The 15,826-nt window shown below is 53.9% G+C and overlaps 1 long non-coding RNA gene across 1 annotated transcript; it reads right to left on the minus strand.

The window, feature by feature from the left end:
- Window positions 1–6,702: 6,702 nt before the first annotated feature.
- LOC123479631 (uncharacterized) lies at window positions 6,703–12,943 on the minus strand. Its single transcript, XR_006655303.2, has 3 exons — window positions 12,802–12,943; window positions 9,384–9,529; window positions 6,703–7,169 (listed from the first exon to the last, which is right to left on the minus strand). It is a non-coding gene; the product is annotated as an uncharacterized lncRNA (long non-coding RNA).
- Window positions 12,944–15,826: the final 2,883 nt, after the last annotated feature.

Raw genomic sequence — 15,826 nt, forward strand, 5'->3', positions numbered from 1 at the left:
AACCGAGTCCACAGTGTCACTGTTGCCTGTTCAGGATATTTCCGCACCGTTGTTCCATTGTCTGGCCCACGGCAGCCCACCCCGGAGCGCGTCACACTCTCAGCTCTGCACCCGCGACTCATTGCAACAGGCCACCTGCTGCCACCAGGGCGGGTCCCAAGTCAGGAGGCAAAGAGGAAGTTGTATTCCCAAATTCAGCTGTAACCTCTCATTGGAAGGCATGAAATGCAGCTGAAGTCTGTCTGCTGGGTGTTACTGATCATTTTAACTTGGGATGAATGGCAGGTGTTCAAAAGCAGAAGAGAAAAGATGTCGACGTGGCCCTTCGGGTCATCTCCGCTGGGTCAGGGGACTCGTCCACAGGCATCGCTCCCCTAACGAGAAAACCAAAATGCTTCCAGTTCTAGAACATTCCCTCCGATCATGGGCTCTGTAAGAAGTGATTACCAAAAAGTGACATAAAGTTGCTGTTATTTTAGCAGCCACATTTTTTGGCAATCCGGTATGGTTTTTAAAAAAGTAGATAGAGGGGAGGGAAGGGGAGGAAGGCGGCCCCTCTGGAATCTGAAGGGCAGGCCAAGCACAGACACACAAATGTTGCGACACAGTCTCTTCTGGGAAACTCGGGAGGGGCCCCCCAGCCCAACACCAGCAGAGCCCGGAAAACCGCAAACGCTGGGTGTGGAGGTTCCCTGAGGATAAACCAGGAGTTTCTCCCGAACTCCCGGCACAGACAGAGGGGTGCTCAGCGCTTTCACTCCAGTGGACACACTCACAGAGTAATGTGGGACTGAGGGGCTCCAGGATGTGGGGTTTTCACTGGAAAAGATACTTTAGGAGCATTTCATCCAGGGGGACCACAGCCAAGGCCCCAAGAGCCGGGGGCGGGGGACAGAGAGAGAGGACACGGCCATTCTGCTGAGAGGCCGCCTCCTCCAGCCATGGCCGTTGGTCCCACAGAAGGTGACCAGAGGAGACACAGGACACCCAGTTAAACTGAATTTCAGTGAAACCATGGGATGTGCTAAAAAGTCATACTGTCATTTAGTGCATGTCCTAGTGTGTGCACTATATTTTATAGATACACATATTATAATGTTAAAAGTATATTACACTACAAACTCATTTATTTTTATCTTAAATTCCATTCCAAGTTCAAACATCGAGGGCGTCCTGCATTTTTATTTGCCAGTCTGGGAACGGTGGCCAGAGGACGGCGTCGTTCCCCACATCAGGGCCCTCCCCCGTTCCCTGGCCACCGTGTACAGGCGGCACCCTCTCCACACTCCCGCCCCCACCCTTCCTTACCTTCCTCCACAGCTCACCACTACGTGGCACACTAGGTATTTTAAATGGGCAAAGTGTAATTTCTGTCTCCCGCTCACTCCATGAGGCTGCGATTTTCACCTTTGCCCGCAGCCCTCAGGGCGGGGCCGCCACGCTGTGGGCAACAGTCACCATCAGTGGGACCACGGGAATGAGAGCGACTTTGTGGGGAAGGATGAGGCCCCGATGCGAAAGCAGAGGCTGCACTAAGGTGAACGGGTCCCCTCAGTCCAGATAGATCTCTGCACGTTCTGGTGAGCACGGCCCACCCACACGGCCCACCCGGGGAGCCCCTGCCAGTCAGGTGTGGGCTCCCAAGGTCGGAGGAGGGCTGGGGACACCATGCCCTCTAGAACCAGCCCCTCGGGATGCTGATGCAGCCCAAAGGGGGCGGTTCAGAGAGCGAGGAGAAAGGGGGATTAAGGAGCCGGTCACGACCGGAGATCCTACAGCCCTGGCACACCACAGGAAGGCGCACTGCCGGGAAACCGGAGTGGCTGGAGAGACAACAGTTTTCAGAACGTTGAAATCGTCTTCCTGAATCCAGTAGCTGCCTACTTCAGAAAGCATCTGATCTCATTTTTCTCCCTTAGTGCGGAAGGAAAAAACAAATACAAGAATCTTTTTTTTTTAACCCTCCAAGAGGAGCTGGGGAGGGTGCTGCTGTCCCTGAGCGGGGTCCCTGCTTCATCCACGTCTCAGGAATAGTTCCACCTGGTGCTGGAGCAGGGTAGAAGCCCTGCCTTTTTTAACGACCTTGAATGTCTGCCCACCAGCTCCAGACACTGGAGGGCCCTCCGTGACCCAGATTCGACGCCCACACCCGGAGACCCCAGCGCAGACTCTCCGACTCCCCTCAGTTCTCACTACCCCCAGAAAGTAAGCAGATGCTTACCTTTCAAAACAAGGTTCGTTTTTTGGTTTTTGTTCTGTTTTGTTTTTACAGCAGAAAACTTTCAAAAGACTGAGTTTCAATTTTGTACCTGCCTGTGGCATCCACTCCCTAACAGGCCCTACTTTCTAGGACTCGTGGAGGGGACTCAAGTAGCGACTCGGACTTCTGTTCAGGCTGCTGCCCCTGAGGACCCTCTAAAACCCACGTGCCGTCCCAGCTGTGACCGTGGAAACAGAAATCACACTCGCCTCCCTTTCAACGAGAAGTCGGTGTACAGTACGGTCCCACCCGTACCGATCAGTTCTCGTCTTTCGGAGAACAGTAAACCACGCTTCTGAACCGCAGACACGTAAACACACGTTTTATAATTAGAACCACAGCAGCTCGAATCCGGCCTGTGCACTCACAGACGTTGACAATTCGATGACAATCGAGTAATCTGGACACGTCCCCCGTTTAGACAGCACTGGCTCACCCCTTTTTGCTTGACCCCATTTCGGGCCAGGGAACCAACCCTCAGGGTAGTGACGTGGGCGGGGTTTGTGAGTGGGCGGGGCGGCCAGGGAGAGGCTTGCCTGTGTGGTGTGACCCCAGGCCCGTCGTCCTGCCCTGGAGACTTAGTGTCCTTGCCTGGAAAGAGAGGGAACTGGCACCAAGGCACTGCCCACCGCTGCCTGTGTTTGAAACGATGTCCTATCATGTCACATGCACCTTGAAAGAAGGTACCAGAACCCCACGCCTTTCTTCCTGGAGAAACAGCGCCACCTTCAGGCCACAATGACACAATGACAGTGACAGGCGGAGTGGGGTCTCCAGCAGACAGGATGTATTTGCCAAAACCCTGGTGTCCTCTAGGACGTGGTCTCACGCCGGTGGGTCTGCCGGCTGGGTCAAAGTCAGTGTGTACGGACACGGAGCCGAGCTGCACTAACTGGCCTGCAGGGAACAGATGCATGACCTTGGTCTAATTATCAAGGCCCCCAGCTAAAGAAGCTCCCCCACAGAGCAATTCTCGGGGGTGGGGGGGTGGGGGGCACAAAACCGTGACCACAGACACTCCCCTTCTTTAGGCCGCTCCACGCACGACAGTTTCCACCTGTTTTCACTTTAGCACAGTATCTACTGGGAGCCACCACTTGTATACTTCCATTAAGAAAAGCCACGCCCTGGCTGGTATGACTCAGTGGATTGCGTGCAGGCCTGTGAATGAAGGGGTCACCGGTTCGATTCCCAGTCAGGGCACGTGCCTGGGTTGCAGGCCAGGTCCCCAGGAGGGGGCACATGAGAGGCAACCACACATTGATGTTTCTCTCCCTCTCTTTCTCCCTCCCTTCCCCTCTCTAAAAATAAATAAATGAAGTCTTTAAGAAAAGAAAAGAGAAGTCACAGAGCAGCCCTGGTTAGAGCATCAGCCCCACACGCCAAGGTTGCAGGTTCAATCCCTGGCCCGGGCTCATACACGAAACAACCAAGGATGAATGAATAAGCAGAACAACAAATCGATGTTTCTCTCCCTCTCTTCCCTCCCCCCCTAAAAATCAATCAATGAGTAAATAAGAGAAAAATTACAGAGCAGACTCTTAAGTAAATACCATTTTATCCGCTAGTAAATATGAATCAAGCAACCACATGCTGCCCCTACCGCGCTGAGGGCTCTAACAAAACCATTTTTACTGCATCTCCACAATAGCCCTTGTGAGGTGGGAATTAAGATCCTCATTTTCAACACAAGGACACAGAGAATCAGAGAGGCCCAGAAATGACAGCCTGGCCTCCGAGCGCAACGGCTCGGACACACGCATTCACGCAGCCCTCTGGAGTAAGGAAGGACTGCAGCCCACCAGGACCGGGGGACGGCTCCTGCTCCAGGCTTCTCTGTCAGCACAGCCTTGCCCAGCTCATTGCAAGAGGCGGCCAAGACAGTTCAGAAACTCAGTTTGTTTCTTTGAGGTGTGATCTGTATGCAGAAAACAACCCTACCCCAGCCAGCATCTTTGCTACAGCTCCCCCAGCTGCATGGATGGGCTTAATATGGCAATTTGTTACTAAGTGGCACCATTTCTAAAATGATGACTCTTCCGAGACATAGAACAGAGGATAATGCAGATTGTCCTTCTGGTCTTATCCCATCACTTCCTGGTTTCTGGGCTGGGAAAGGGGAGGAGCCACTGCTAGCATCCAGGCTGCCTCCTACCTGGACAGGTATTTCCTGTGCATCACCAAGGAGGGCATGGGGAATCACGGCCCGGCGCCAGGTGCTCGGGGCTGCGCACCTGCCCCATTCCTGTACTCGAACATGCTTTGGGGACTCTGGTTGGTGAGATGAGGTTTTCCAGCCGTTGTATCCCCACTCTGCCTTACAGAATACTGGTTAACTAAATACAAAGGCACTAAATAGTTTTTAGGGGTAAAAAAATACAACCCACATGCAGAAAACAGGAATCACACAAGCGGAAGTGATCGAACGTATTTGTAATGACAGCTGAGCTACTCGAGGACAGAGCCTCTGGCAGGAACCTGGTGGGGAGAGGGATGAGAGACGTGCCCATGAACTTGGGGTCAAGGGTGGGTGTAGGAAAATGCCCAGAGGGAACCAGGCACAATGTGGCTTTGGCCCTTTGGGGAAGGAGAAGTTAAGCTGTGGCGTCTGAGCAACAAGGCAGGTGCCAGAAAAAGAAAAAAGAATAATGCATTGTGTAAGCAAGCGATTGCTCAAAAACATCTTATGTACAGAGGAAATTGTGTAGCTGAAGGTCAAGGGACCGCCCAGTTGCAGTTAATTAGAGGTTGTCTGGTTTTTGCAAGTAAGGAAAGTGGCCACGTGGTTCCGCGGTGTCCCAGACACCAAGACTGGAAGCAGGAGACGGAAGGGAGCCGGCAGGCTCAGGGCTGACATCAGTCACAGAGCCAAAACCTGAGGGGACTGGGGCAGAGAAGCAGAACCATCTGCACGGCGCATGTCCCCAAAAGCCTGTTGTGCAGCGGGCCGTGACACCCACAGCTCGGGCTAAGCCGGCTCCATTGGACCCTGGCAGAACCTTCCTCAAGCCCCTTTAACAACAGTGGCAGGTCAGCAACCTGTCGTCACCTGTCCACGTTGTCCACGCTGCTAAACCGCTGGCCCCTCTTTCCCTTGGTTCCAACCCCCACCGCCCACCCACGCCTCCTTTCCACAGTGTCTAATCCTCAGGAGCCCAGGACAGCCATGGTCTGGACCAGCTATCCCTGCAGCCGCACTGGGCGCTAACGAGCTGGGAGAGAGGACTGAGAGCTGCTTCTGCCGCGTCCAGGGCTCTGTGCGAGGTTCTCTCAGGGCGGACGGAGCCCGCGGGGTGGGGGACAGGGGGACTGGAGATTGAGAGTGGGCGTCACCTGTGATGGAGGCAGATGGTATGTGTACAGTGACGAACAGAGTCAGCTGTTCCCGTGGGCGGGGCATGTTTTTGAAAGCAGATTCATTCAAGTACACATTTTGTTGCACACCTATTATGGGCCTTGCACTGGGCACAGGGCACCAGTTGTAACAGACTGAGGCCTGGGGCGATTTTAACGGAATGTAAGCAGATGGGGCATTTGGTTAGACCGGAGGAGGCTGGTGTTTTCTTTCCTGGGGTCCAATCACCACTCACTTCTTCGAAAACGATTTATTGAGCACCTGCTGTGTGCCAAGCACTATCCTGGGGACTGGCTTTTCCATCCAGGTTTTTTGACACACACGTAGCTTGGCTCGCCCACTGTTTCAGGGCAATCCCACAGGCTGAAAGGTTTACATTGTAACTGTGAGGCACCAGGCTTGGTCTCCAGACTTGCTGCCTTGTAACCAGACAGCGATACATCTTGGCCACCAGTGGGGAGGGAGGGTGAGGTTAGTAGCATTAAACCGACTTACAAGAGATGTGTGTTGAATGACCACAGGCCACAGCAGGACACTGATTTCCTGCTTAGCAGAGTCCTAACTTGCAGACAATTTCTAGGAGCACTGGACTCAGGGGAGATTTGCAGTTTTATCAGGCAGTATTAGGGAGCTATGTTTATATGATTATAAACCCATCTTCGGCCTGACACCCAGCACGGCTGCATCTTTCATACAGGCTGGGGCGGCACTGCCCCCTGGCAGCCCCCTCCCAAGTCCTCTCCATTCGGCCGGCCCCGTCCCTGAGACCCTTCCTCCCAGCCCTCGTAGTCTCACCCCCTGCCTGGCACAGGAGGGAGCCAATCCAGTTGCTAAATATTTTGATATCAACCTTGATTACAGGTGAAGGATTCTATACAGAATTCTACAGATTCTATATTCTTTATAGAAAGGATTTTATAAAGAAGCATCTGAGCACTTTGTTTATTCGTTGGCTTAAACACAGCATTCATTCCTCTCAGTTCTGCAGACTGGGAAGTCCGAGATCAAGGGCTCAGCGGATTCTGAGGAGAGTGAGCTTCCCAGTCCACAGACGGCCCCTCCTCCTCCCCTGGTTCTCTCACGGTGCCGGGTGAGCACTCGTTTCCCGGTTCGTTGTTCTGTGCTGACCTTTGGGCAAGGTGGTGTTTCCGGAGCATCACTCGGCTTCTAACATAAAGACCCAGCAGAGGGAGCCATCCCCTGGCCGTGGGGACAGTCCCTTGGGCTGCCACCACAAAGCGCCACAGACGGGGCAGCTTGCACAAGGGAAGTGTATTTTCTCCGTGGTCTGGAGGCTGGACCTCTGAGATTGAGGTGTGGGCAGGGAGGGTTCTGCCTGAGGCCGCTCTCTGTGGCCGGCGACGGACGTCTTCTGTCTGTCTTCCCCGGTCTCCCCTCCGGTCTGTGTCCCAGTCTCCTCATTCCGTGAGGTCACCGTCATGCTGGGGTGGGACCACCCGAATGAGTCTATTTTACCTTCATCACCTCTTTACGGCCCCGTCTCCAAATGCGGTCACCTTCGAATGCTGGAGGTCAGGGCTTGGACGCAAGAATCTGGGGTGGGGGTGGGGGAGGCACAATTTCGACCCTAACAGCCACCCTGTTTTCAATTTTGTTAACCTTTTAAAAGATATATATTTAAAATGTGTCCCACTGTTCTCTAAAATTGGATCACCTATATGGTGATAACCCTACGGGCCCAAGGACCCAGTCCCAGTCCCAGTCCTGTTCCCGGCGCTGTGTTGGCAGGTGGCAGTGGTATGCTCAGGCTGCCAGCAGGCCAGCCCCCCCACTCCCCATGGGCCCGTCACTCAAGCTCACAACCTAAGACACGGAAGGAAGTCAATGAGGCCGACACCCAAGCAGGGCGGCTGGTAGCAGGTGGGGAGGTGGTGGTGAGGAAGCTGGGTGAGTAAGAGCCCCCTCAGCCAGCCTCCAGCCCCACCTCCTCTCTGAGACTCCCTCCTCCCTGCTGACCTCCCACCCCAGCTTTGCCCACACAAGGCTGGGCAGTGGGCTGATGGGTCAGCCTGCGGTCACAGGGAAACCTGGCTGGGCCTGGGGCACCGCACCGACCTTGAAGCCAGACGGCAGCCATCTGACCGCAGCGGACCCAGCTGGGCTCCCCAGACCTCAGAGCCACGTCCAATACGCCCTGACGATGGCCCCGACGACAGAGAGCCTCGGAGCCGCACGGGGCACCAAGGGCGCATCTCACTGCGGGTTAGACCGGGTTCCACCAGCCTGCAGGTGTCTTAGGGATGAGTGAATGCATCTCCATAGTAACTGGCCATGGTGCAGTCACTTCATTGCAAATAAACATCATTAGAAAATTATGCGACATGCTTCCTTACACATTTATGTATCAGAGATTTTATGTAAAATACTCCATTGCCACCACTAGGGGAGCACGCAACCGGGAAAGAAAAATTCTTTGCTTAAAGTAGGACTCTTGTCCTGAAGAGCACTTGCTCTACACAAGATTGCTTGTCCTTGGCGGGCACGCCTGAACCCCTGAGTGTAGCTCAAGTTTTGAAAGAGATGGAAGCCAGGGTCCAGGCCCAGAGGCGGGCCGGGCTGCGGGCAGAGGCAGTGCTGACGAGGTAAGGGGCCAGTTCTGATCAACAGCAACTCTCTGAGCCAGTCATTCGAGACCCCGGGTCTCTGCTGAGACCCCTTTCCCTTTGGAGATCCAAGTGTGATTGGCTCTGGTCCCTCAATACCGTGACCCAGGATGTCAGCTCACTGGACCTGCGTCCTCAGAATCTCCCTGCCTTTACCCAGGTGTGTTCTGGGGGCTTGTTCAAGCTGTCAGAAGGACCCATTCACACAGAAAAAGCATTGTGAGCTGTCAGAAACATTCACATAGGGGTCAGGTGAGGACCGGAGGCATCCAGTGGTCACATCACATGACCCACAGCAAACAACCGCACCCAGGCGAGCTTTGATGCTTTGGTTCTCTCTGTGCCCTGCTGCTTGGGAGGGGGGGGGGGCAGGGTGGAGAAGAGGGGAGAGGAAGGGGAATGGGAGAGGACAGGAGGGGGTGTCCCTGCTCCTCCGTGCCCGAGCGCTCTCCCCTCTTCTCACACTCCGTGCCCCTCACTGGAGTCCCTAGTGCTCACCCTGGACCTCCCCCACCTATGTCCCCTCCACCTGCGGCCGCACTCCAACTGCTGGTGGGAGGCAGCTCTGGCCCTGGCCGCCCTCTCACAGCGAATCAGAGCCCAAGAAGGAGCCTCGGCAGTTTCTGTTCTTCTTCCCCCACCACAGTGCCCTGTGGGTTTCCTTTGCCCTCCTCCACGTGGAGGTTTTCGAAACTGCAGCTTGGGACCTCCGGGCAGGGCGTGAGATCGCTGTGGTGAGTCCCAGGCCTGGTGGAAGAGGAGGGGATGGAGCACAGTAGGGCCGGGCTGGGTGAGTGCCCTGCACAGAGTAGGGAGACCTCCCGACTTGTTTGGGGGGGAGTGTGCGTGTGTGTGCACACGAGTGCTGTGTTGTGACTTTCCTTCAAGCCAGCTACTTAAACTCAGCGCAGGCAGAGTCGACCTCGTCGCGTGACTCAGACAGGGAAGTACGGGATGGAGCAACTGAAGAAACCCAGCAGAGAGCTGAAGCCCGCAGGCTGGGCTGAGTCTGCCAGAGGGTGACTCAGAGGCCCTGCGGGTCCATGGGCGTGTTTCCCTGGTTAATGTCCAATGCGGCCCATTACCCCTGCTGTGCGCCCCCGGGGGGGGGGGGGGTGTGCCCCCGAAGCGGGCAGTGACTCACCCGCGGCTCCCGGAGCCCCAGGCCAAGGCCCCCCTTGGCTTAGCCTCGGGGAACTGCTCTCCTGGAATCCCCGGAGCTTCGGGTCAGTCCTCAGCAGGTTACCGGCAATGGCAGCGCGACTCGACCCAGATCAGTTGGGGCTGTGTCTTCAAAACAAGCAAAACATATTTTTGCAACTAAAAATTATGCTGAGGAGTTTTAATTTGAAAATTTTTTCTGATCCGTATGCATTGTATGAAAATTATAACACAGTTGTAAAGTTAAATAAAACTTTAATGAATTGTCTTTGTGGGAAAAAATTAAATTTTTTTGAATGATACTGTCCCAGAAAATCCAGATGTGGAGCTGCCGTCTATGAATCTGTCCACACACACACAGGGGCCGCACAAGCCCCCCAACTCTCTCTGCCCCCATTCCTCACCCTGGCTGGCACCCCCAACCGCTCTCCAGCCACCGGCCTGCCTCGCTGGGTCCTCACCATCCTGCAGGCTCTGAAAGCCGAGGACACATCTGGGTTCTCCGCACCGGTCCATAGCTGACCCCCCTCTAGTAAAAACGGTCGCTGCACTCCACTTCCGCCTGATGCCGCTCGGCCCTGGCGTGTCTTCTGCGTCTCTGGCCCTTGTTCCTCCTCCTGTACAAACTTTGATGTTCAAACCCTGCCTGGGGCCCTTTTCACCATTCCACACTCCCTCTAGGCTTCCAGCCACCAGGGGAGGTGGCCTTGGGGGCGTGGGCTGCATTTCCAGCAGTGAGTGGAAGGGGCCAGAGGGGCCAAACAAAGGCCAGTGCCACCGAAGAACCGTCCACCCCAAGTCAGGACTGGTCTCCAGTGAGGAACGCCGCGACCACTTCCACCCCACCGTTCCGCCACCCCCGAAGGCCGTGGTCACCCAGCCAGGCCTCTCCTCTGAGCTCTGGGGCTCCCCTTAAACATCGACAGGCAGGTCACAGTCAGTACCCACGGAGTCGGCTCCCCATTCCCCTCCAAACCCGCTTCCCCTCCAGGAGGTCCCTCCCCGGTGCTCAGCACCCAATCCAACCACCCAATCCTACCAAGCCCAGCTCCTCAACATCTGCAAAACACACTCCCCCGCCCACTGTCCACTGCCCGCTGTACCTGGACCCCCGAGCAGCCTCCTCGCTGCTTCCACAGACTGCCCCCACCCCCCACCGCTGCTCTGAGGGAGACCCCGCTGCTCTCTGGCAGCGCTCGCTCCAGAGCAGGCCTGGGCCCGCGGCCTCTCCTGCCAGCTCTTCCACGGCACATACATGCCACCTACTATTATAATCAATTTTACTACCCAAAATAACACTTTTGGCCACTGAAGAAACTTTTTTGACACTTACCAGCAAAAATACATATTTACTGTTTGAGATCATTTAAATAACTGCAGGGTGGGGCAATTGTAGGTGCACAGTTGTTCGTATGGGAAACACTACATTAGTAAATGATAATACAAGAGTCCATTCTGCATTTCTCGTACTCACAACCGTCCACCTACTTTTGCCCCACCCTGTAGATAAACTACCCAGTCACTGTTTGTGACAAAGAACATTCTACTGTGTTAACCAAACTTCTACTCTGCAATTAACTCTAAATACACAAGCATATTTTTTAAACCACCTCACCCTAACAAATGCCCTTCTCCCTTGTCCCCCGGGTCAGATCCTCCCAGTGGCTAATGCTACCATTTCTCTAGCGTCAATTCGAATGCCACCTCTTCCAGGAAGCCTTCCCCAACCCCCGAGGATAAGTCAGTCCCCCAAGAGGCTCCTAGTATGTCTCCTTTCTGAACTGATCACAGTTTCCATCACCACCTGGTTGCGTGGCTGTTTACTTCCTGTCTTTTCTCCGCTGCTCTGGAGGCAGCCCTGGGGGACAAGCGCTGAGCCACCCAACCCAGGGCCTTGCAGTGAGAACAGTTGGTAAATATCTGATAAGTGAACTCTACTTTTAGGTTCAACTAAGATGCTGAATCAGCAAAAGTGCACATTTGCCCAAGAAAAGCCCAGGAGGAACTCTAGGGGGAACTGATAAAATTATGAGACGCTCCTGAAGAGTCGGGCAGGGGGTGCGGGGAGGCTGCTCTGAAGGGTCAGGGGCTTTGGCCAGAAGCAGGACTCGGTGGGCTGGCGGGGGAGGGAACTTCAGGCTCTGCCCTTGGTCCTGCCCCCGCCAATGCCAAGGGCAGATGGCACCTGCCCGCCACCGATGCTGACTGGGACCTGTCCCCGGGGAGGAAATATTCAGGCTTTTCCGAAGCCCTGTGCTTGTGAGGAGCTGAGAGCCACAGGGGGGCAAACACAAGCCTGGCCAGGCAGTGCCACCTGCTTTCCCAAACCTCCAGGTCACAGCCCAAAGAGCACCTCTTCCTGGGCGGCCTCTCCCTGGGGCAGAGGACAGAGAGCAGACCTTCGAAGTTTGTTTGGCTGAGAGTGGAGTGACTGGAGGTGGCATGGGTGTCTGAGGCTGATCTGTCCCCACTCACCCCCTGGGGACAGAGTGGCCTGGAGGCCAGCCCCTCCACCAGCCCCCTCCACAGCGCTGCCTGACAGCCGTGCCCTGCCATGCCCACCAGCCCCGCCAGAGAAAACAGGCTCTCGGGGCAAAACAGCATAACCATTTCCAAAACAAACACAACGAACAAGCAAACAAAGCCAGACACTGGATTACAGATTCCGCCAGAAGCAGAAATGTTGTTAAAGTCCCAGAAGTTAAAATTAGCCTGCTAAATTATCTATCAAGTAATAAGAGGAAATGAAACACTAATAAAGAAACATTAAAAAAAGGAACCAAGTATAATGAAAAAAATCAATAGTTGAATGAAGCGCCCATTGAAGGGAATAAGTAGCAGAACTCGAGAACATGTGGGTGAATTAGAAACCCAGATTGCGGAAATTCCTTAAAAGAAGGGCAAAAATAAAAAGGATCAAAGAAAAACAAGAAATATGGGTGATTCATGTACATGTGCTTCTTATTCTCAGAGGAATAAGAAGGAAAAAGGAAATCACTACAGAAATAATGGAGCTGGATTTCCTAGAATTAAAAAAAAGACAAAAAACTGAAAAACCTCAGAATAAAAGGACCTATAGAATAAGAAAGAGAAAAAAAGGAAGAAAAAGTCACACCTAGAGACCCTGTAGTAAATTATGGGCTGTCAGAGACAAAGGGAATTCTGAGAACTTCCAGGGCAGCCTCATTCCACCTGGTGTGCCCCAAGGATGAGTGAGACCTGCAATGCCCCACCCCTCCTGCCGGGCGAGACCTCTGTTCCCTGAGTCAGCAACTCGAGAGCCCTCTGCTCTGAGCGCCTTGGAAGTGTACCTTTTTTTTTTTTTTTTTTTTTTGTCGTCAGATAGGCAGAAAACAGAAGCTATTTCTTGGCATGCCGCGGAATTTTAGAAATCAGCTTACGTGTGCCACGAGAGGACAAGGTCGAAAGCCGCTGCCCTAGAGGAAAAGAGCGTTTCCTGCAGAGGAACCAAGGCAGGTTGGCACCGGCCTCCTCAACGGCAGCAGGTCACGCGAGCGCCACGAGCCAACGTTCAAATGCTTGGAAAAGTATTCAAGGAAGTGACCTCAGAACCTAGAAACAGGAACGTTCATCCAGCCAAACAGCGTTGAAATCTCAGGGCATATAATTCATCTTCTCCGTTTTACAAGGCCTCACAGTTTGAACTGGGAGAGGAACAAACCCAAGAGTTACTGTGGGAAACAGAAGTAAAAGCGAGCAAGCTCCGTAGGAGATTGGGTTATTCCTTTTTAAAAAATACTAAGACAGAAGAACCCAAAAATAATGTTTAGAATTACCCAGAATTAAAGTCTAGATCAGCGTCGCCCAATAGAAATACCACGTGAGTCACGATGTCATTTTAAACTAAAGCCACGTTAAAAGTTTAAAACAGAGGAAATTAATTTGAATATTGTAGCATGTTTATTCAACCCAATATATGCAAAGTAATATCATTTCAAGGGGTAGTCATTAAAAAACTGTTTGTGAGACCTTCTACATTATTTCACACACCGACTCTTCAGAGTCAGTTTGGGAGTGGCTGCACTTGAAGGGCTCATGTGGTGAGTGGCCTTCCAGTGACCTACCTCCAGTGGAAGGTGGTGACCTACGATGCGAACATTTATCACATCGAAACAATACCTGCACCGCAGGATCTTGCCTGGGACTGAGCCCAGAACTGGGTCCCCTGGCCCTGCCAAGGAGACCGGCGAAATTACCCATCACACACGCCATGTCAGAAGGCGGTGCCTCATCCAGGGCCCTGGGACTTTGCCTTGACTCCTTATGTGACCCTCACTCCCCACAGCCAAACTAGCCCCCCATTCTGGGCCCCCTCCCCACTGCCATCGTCCTGGCCGGGGCTCCTTCCCTGCCGGGCCAGTACAAGGGCCTCCACAGGGCATTCCCCTTTCCCAGTCTCACCATCTCTGCATCTTCCCTGGATGCGCCAAGGAGACAGCTTGCTCCCCTGTGTGTTGGATCCTGCTGACTTCTGCTCTGACTCACCACGAATGCCGTCACTCCACGCAACCTGGGACAGGTGCGAGCTCCACACAGCCCGGGACAGGGACAGGCATAAGCTCCACTGTGGAAAGCAGGACCAATACAATGGCGTTGGTCCGATCAAGACAGCATACAGTATATAAAATAAAATGGAGTCACTCGTGCCAACTAAAACGGCTGCCAGTCGGCCGTGACACTTTGGATCAAGAGGGAAACTGCCTAAGTCAGAGCAGACACGTCTGCAAGGAGACATATCTGCCCATGTGTCAGAGCGGCCGCGTCTGCAGAGCGGGCCCACCCACAGATGGGCTCCCGAGCAAAGTCCCCACTTGCCAGCAGGGGAGCCAAGACACCTATCAGGAGACCCAGAAGGGTAGAGTACCCCGCTTCCCAGGTGTAACTGAGGCAGGCTCCAGACCACTGAGGAGACAGCTGAGCTCCACACGCCAGCGGGCTGCCCCACACCATGCTGGTCTCCCTTGGCATCGGCCGCTGGGGGCTCTGCCCTGCTAGACGGAGGACTTCGCCTGCCCTGCTGTCCACCTGGCTCCGGAGATCCTTTCTTACAAGATGCTGACGACTCCCTTGCACCCCACCCCGTGCTGTCTCCCGGACCTGCAGACCGAGACTCTGGGACTCGGGTTCACTATCCCCAACGGATTGCTCTGTGTGTGCGTGTACGTGTGTGCGTGTGTGTGTATTGTGCTCTCTCAGGTTGTCAGAGTGTGAGTAGGATCGTAAGTGTGTTGACGCCCTACTCTGAGTGAACCTGCACGCAGTGACAGCTGAGCGAATAGCGTAGCTACTGTGTGTGACTCTTGGTGCTGGGCTGCTCCACAGGCAGCTCGCCAAGCAAGTGCCCGGCTGAGTGACAGGAAAGACTGTGTCACGAACATAAGCTTGTGACATCCACACAGCCTGGTCCAGGTGTGATCTCTCATGGCTGGTGGTAGTGGTGTGAGGTTTTCCAGAACGCAGAACTGGTGGTAAAATCTGAACAAAACAAAGTACCATCTTTTCTCAATCTACACAGCAGTTACATTTTGAAAATGCAGTTATATCAAAAGCATGCGAAGTCTGCTCAGGCTGCTACAATAGAATGCCGCAGACCAGGTGGCTTAAACAACAGACACTTGCTGCCCTCAGTGCTGGAGTCGGGAAGCCCGAGAGCTCCATGTGGGCCCCGTCGTGCCCTGAGAAGGGCACTGACCCCATCGTGGGCGGGCGCTCCACTGCACTCGTCTTGGAGTTTCTCACAGCTCTCCCTCTGGGCAATGCTGACTGGGTTCTCCCTGGGTGACATCAGGGCACCTTTAAGGACTCCTATACGCAAAGACACTACTTTTCCCTAATAACCCACCAGGACCTATGATCGAGCCCAGGACCTTAATGGGTCCTTGCAGCCACATGGAAGCCACCGGCCCTCTCGGGCTACCTCCCTAGAAAAGTGGGGTCTGCTGGGATTCCATCGGCCCCCACGCACATGCTTCTCCCAGCAGACAGCCGTGGGCCACCGGGAGACTCCGGGCCTATGAGAACACAGTGACGTCTGGGGATTTTTTTAATGACTCTACTTGACCCTAGGAACTTGCTACATGAGACTCAGTAGCATCGGATGGGCAAGATGAACTCTCGCCACAGAATAGTCTCAACAGACTTTAGGAATCATTTGGTCTGTTGGCACAAACGCTCAAACATTTTGTAGAGAATTTTTCTAAGAATTTATTCGAGCCAGAGCTGAGTACGGCTTCAGGGAGGCGAGCTCTGAAGAGAAACGGTTTGCAGATTCCTCCACGAGTTGGGAATGAAGGGGGATTACATGGAGGTGGGAGAAAGCAAGTTGGAGAACGATCGCAGGCTGGCTGAGGTGGTGTTCTCTCCCCCTTGGTTTTCTTTCAGACTTTATTTATTTATTTTTAGAGA

This window comes from Desmodus rotundus, chromosome 2 (genome assembly GCF_022682495.2).
Source record: "Desmodus rotundus isolate HL8 chromosome 2, HLdesRot8A.1, whole genome shotgun sequence".
NCBI lineage: Eukaryota > Metazoa > Chordata > Mammalia > Chiroptera > Phyllostomidae > Desmodus > Desmodus rotundus.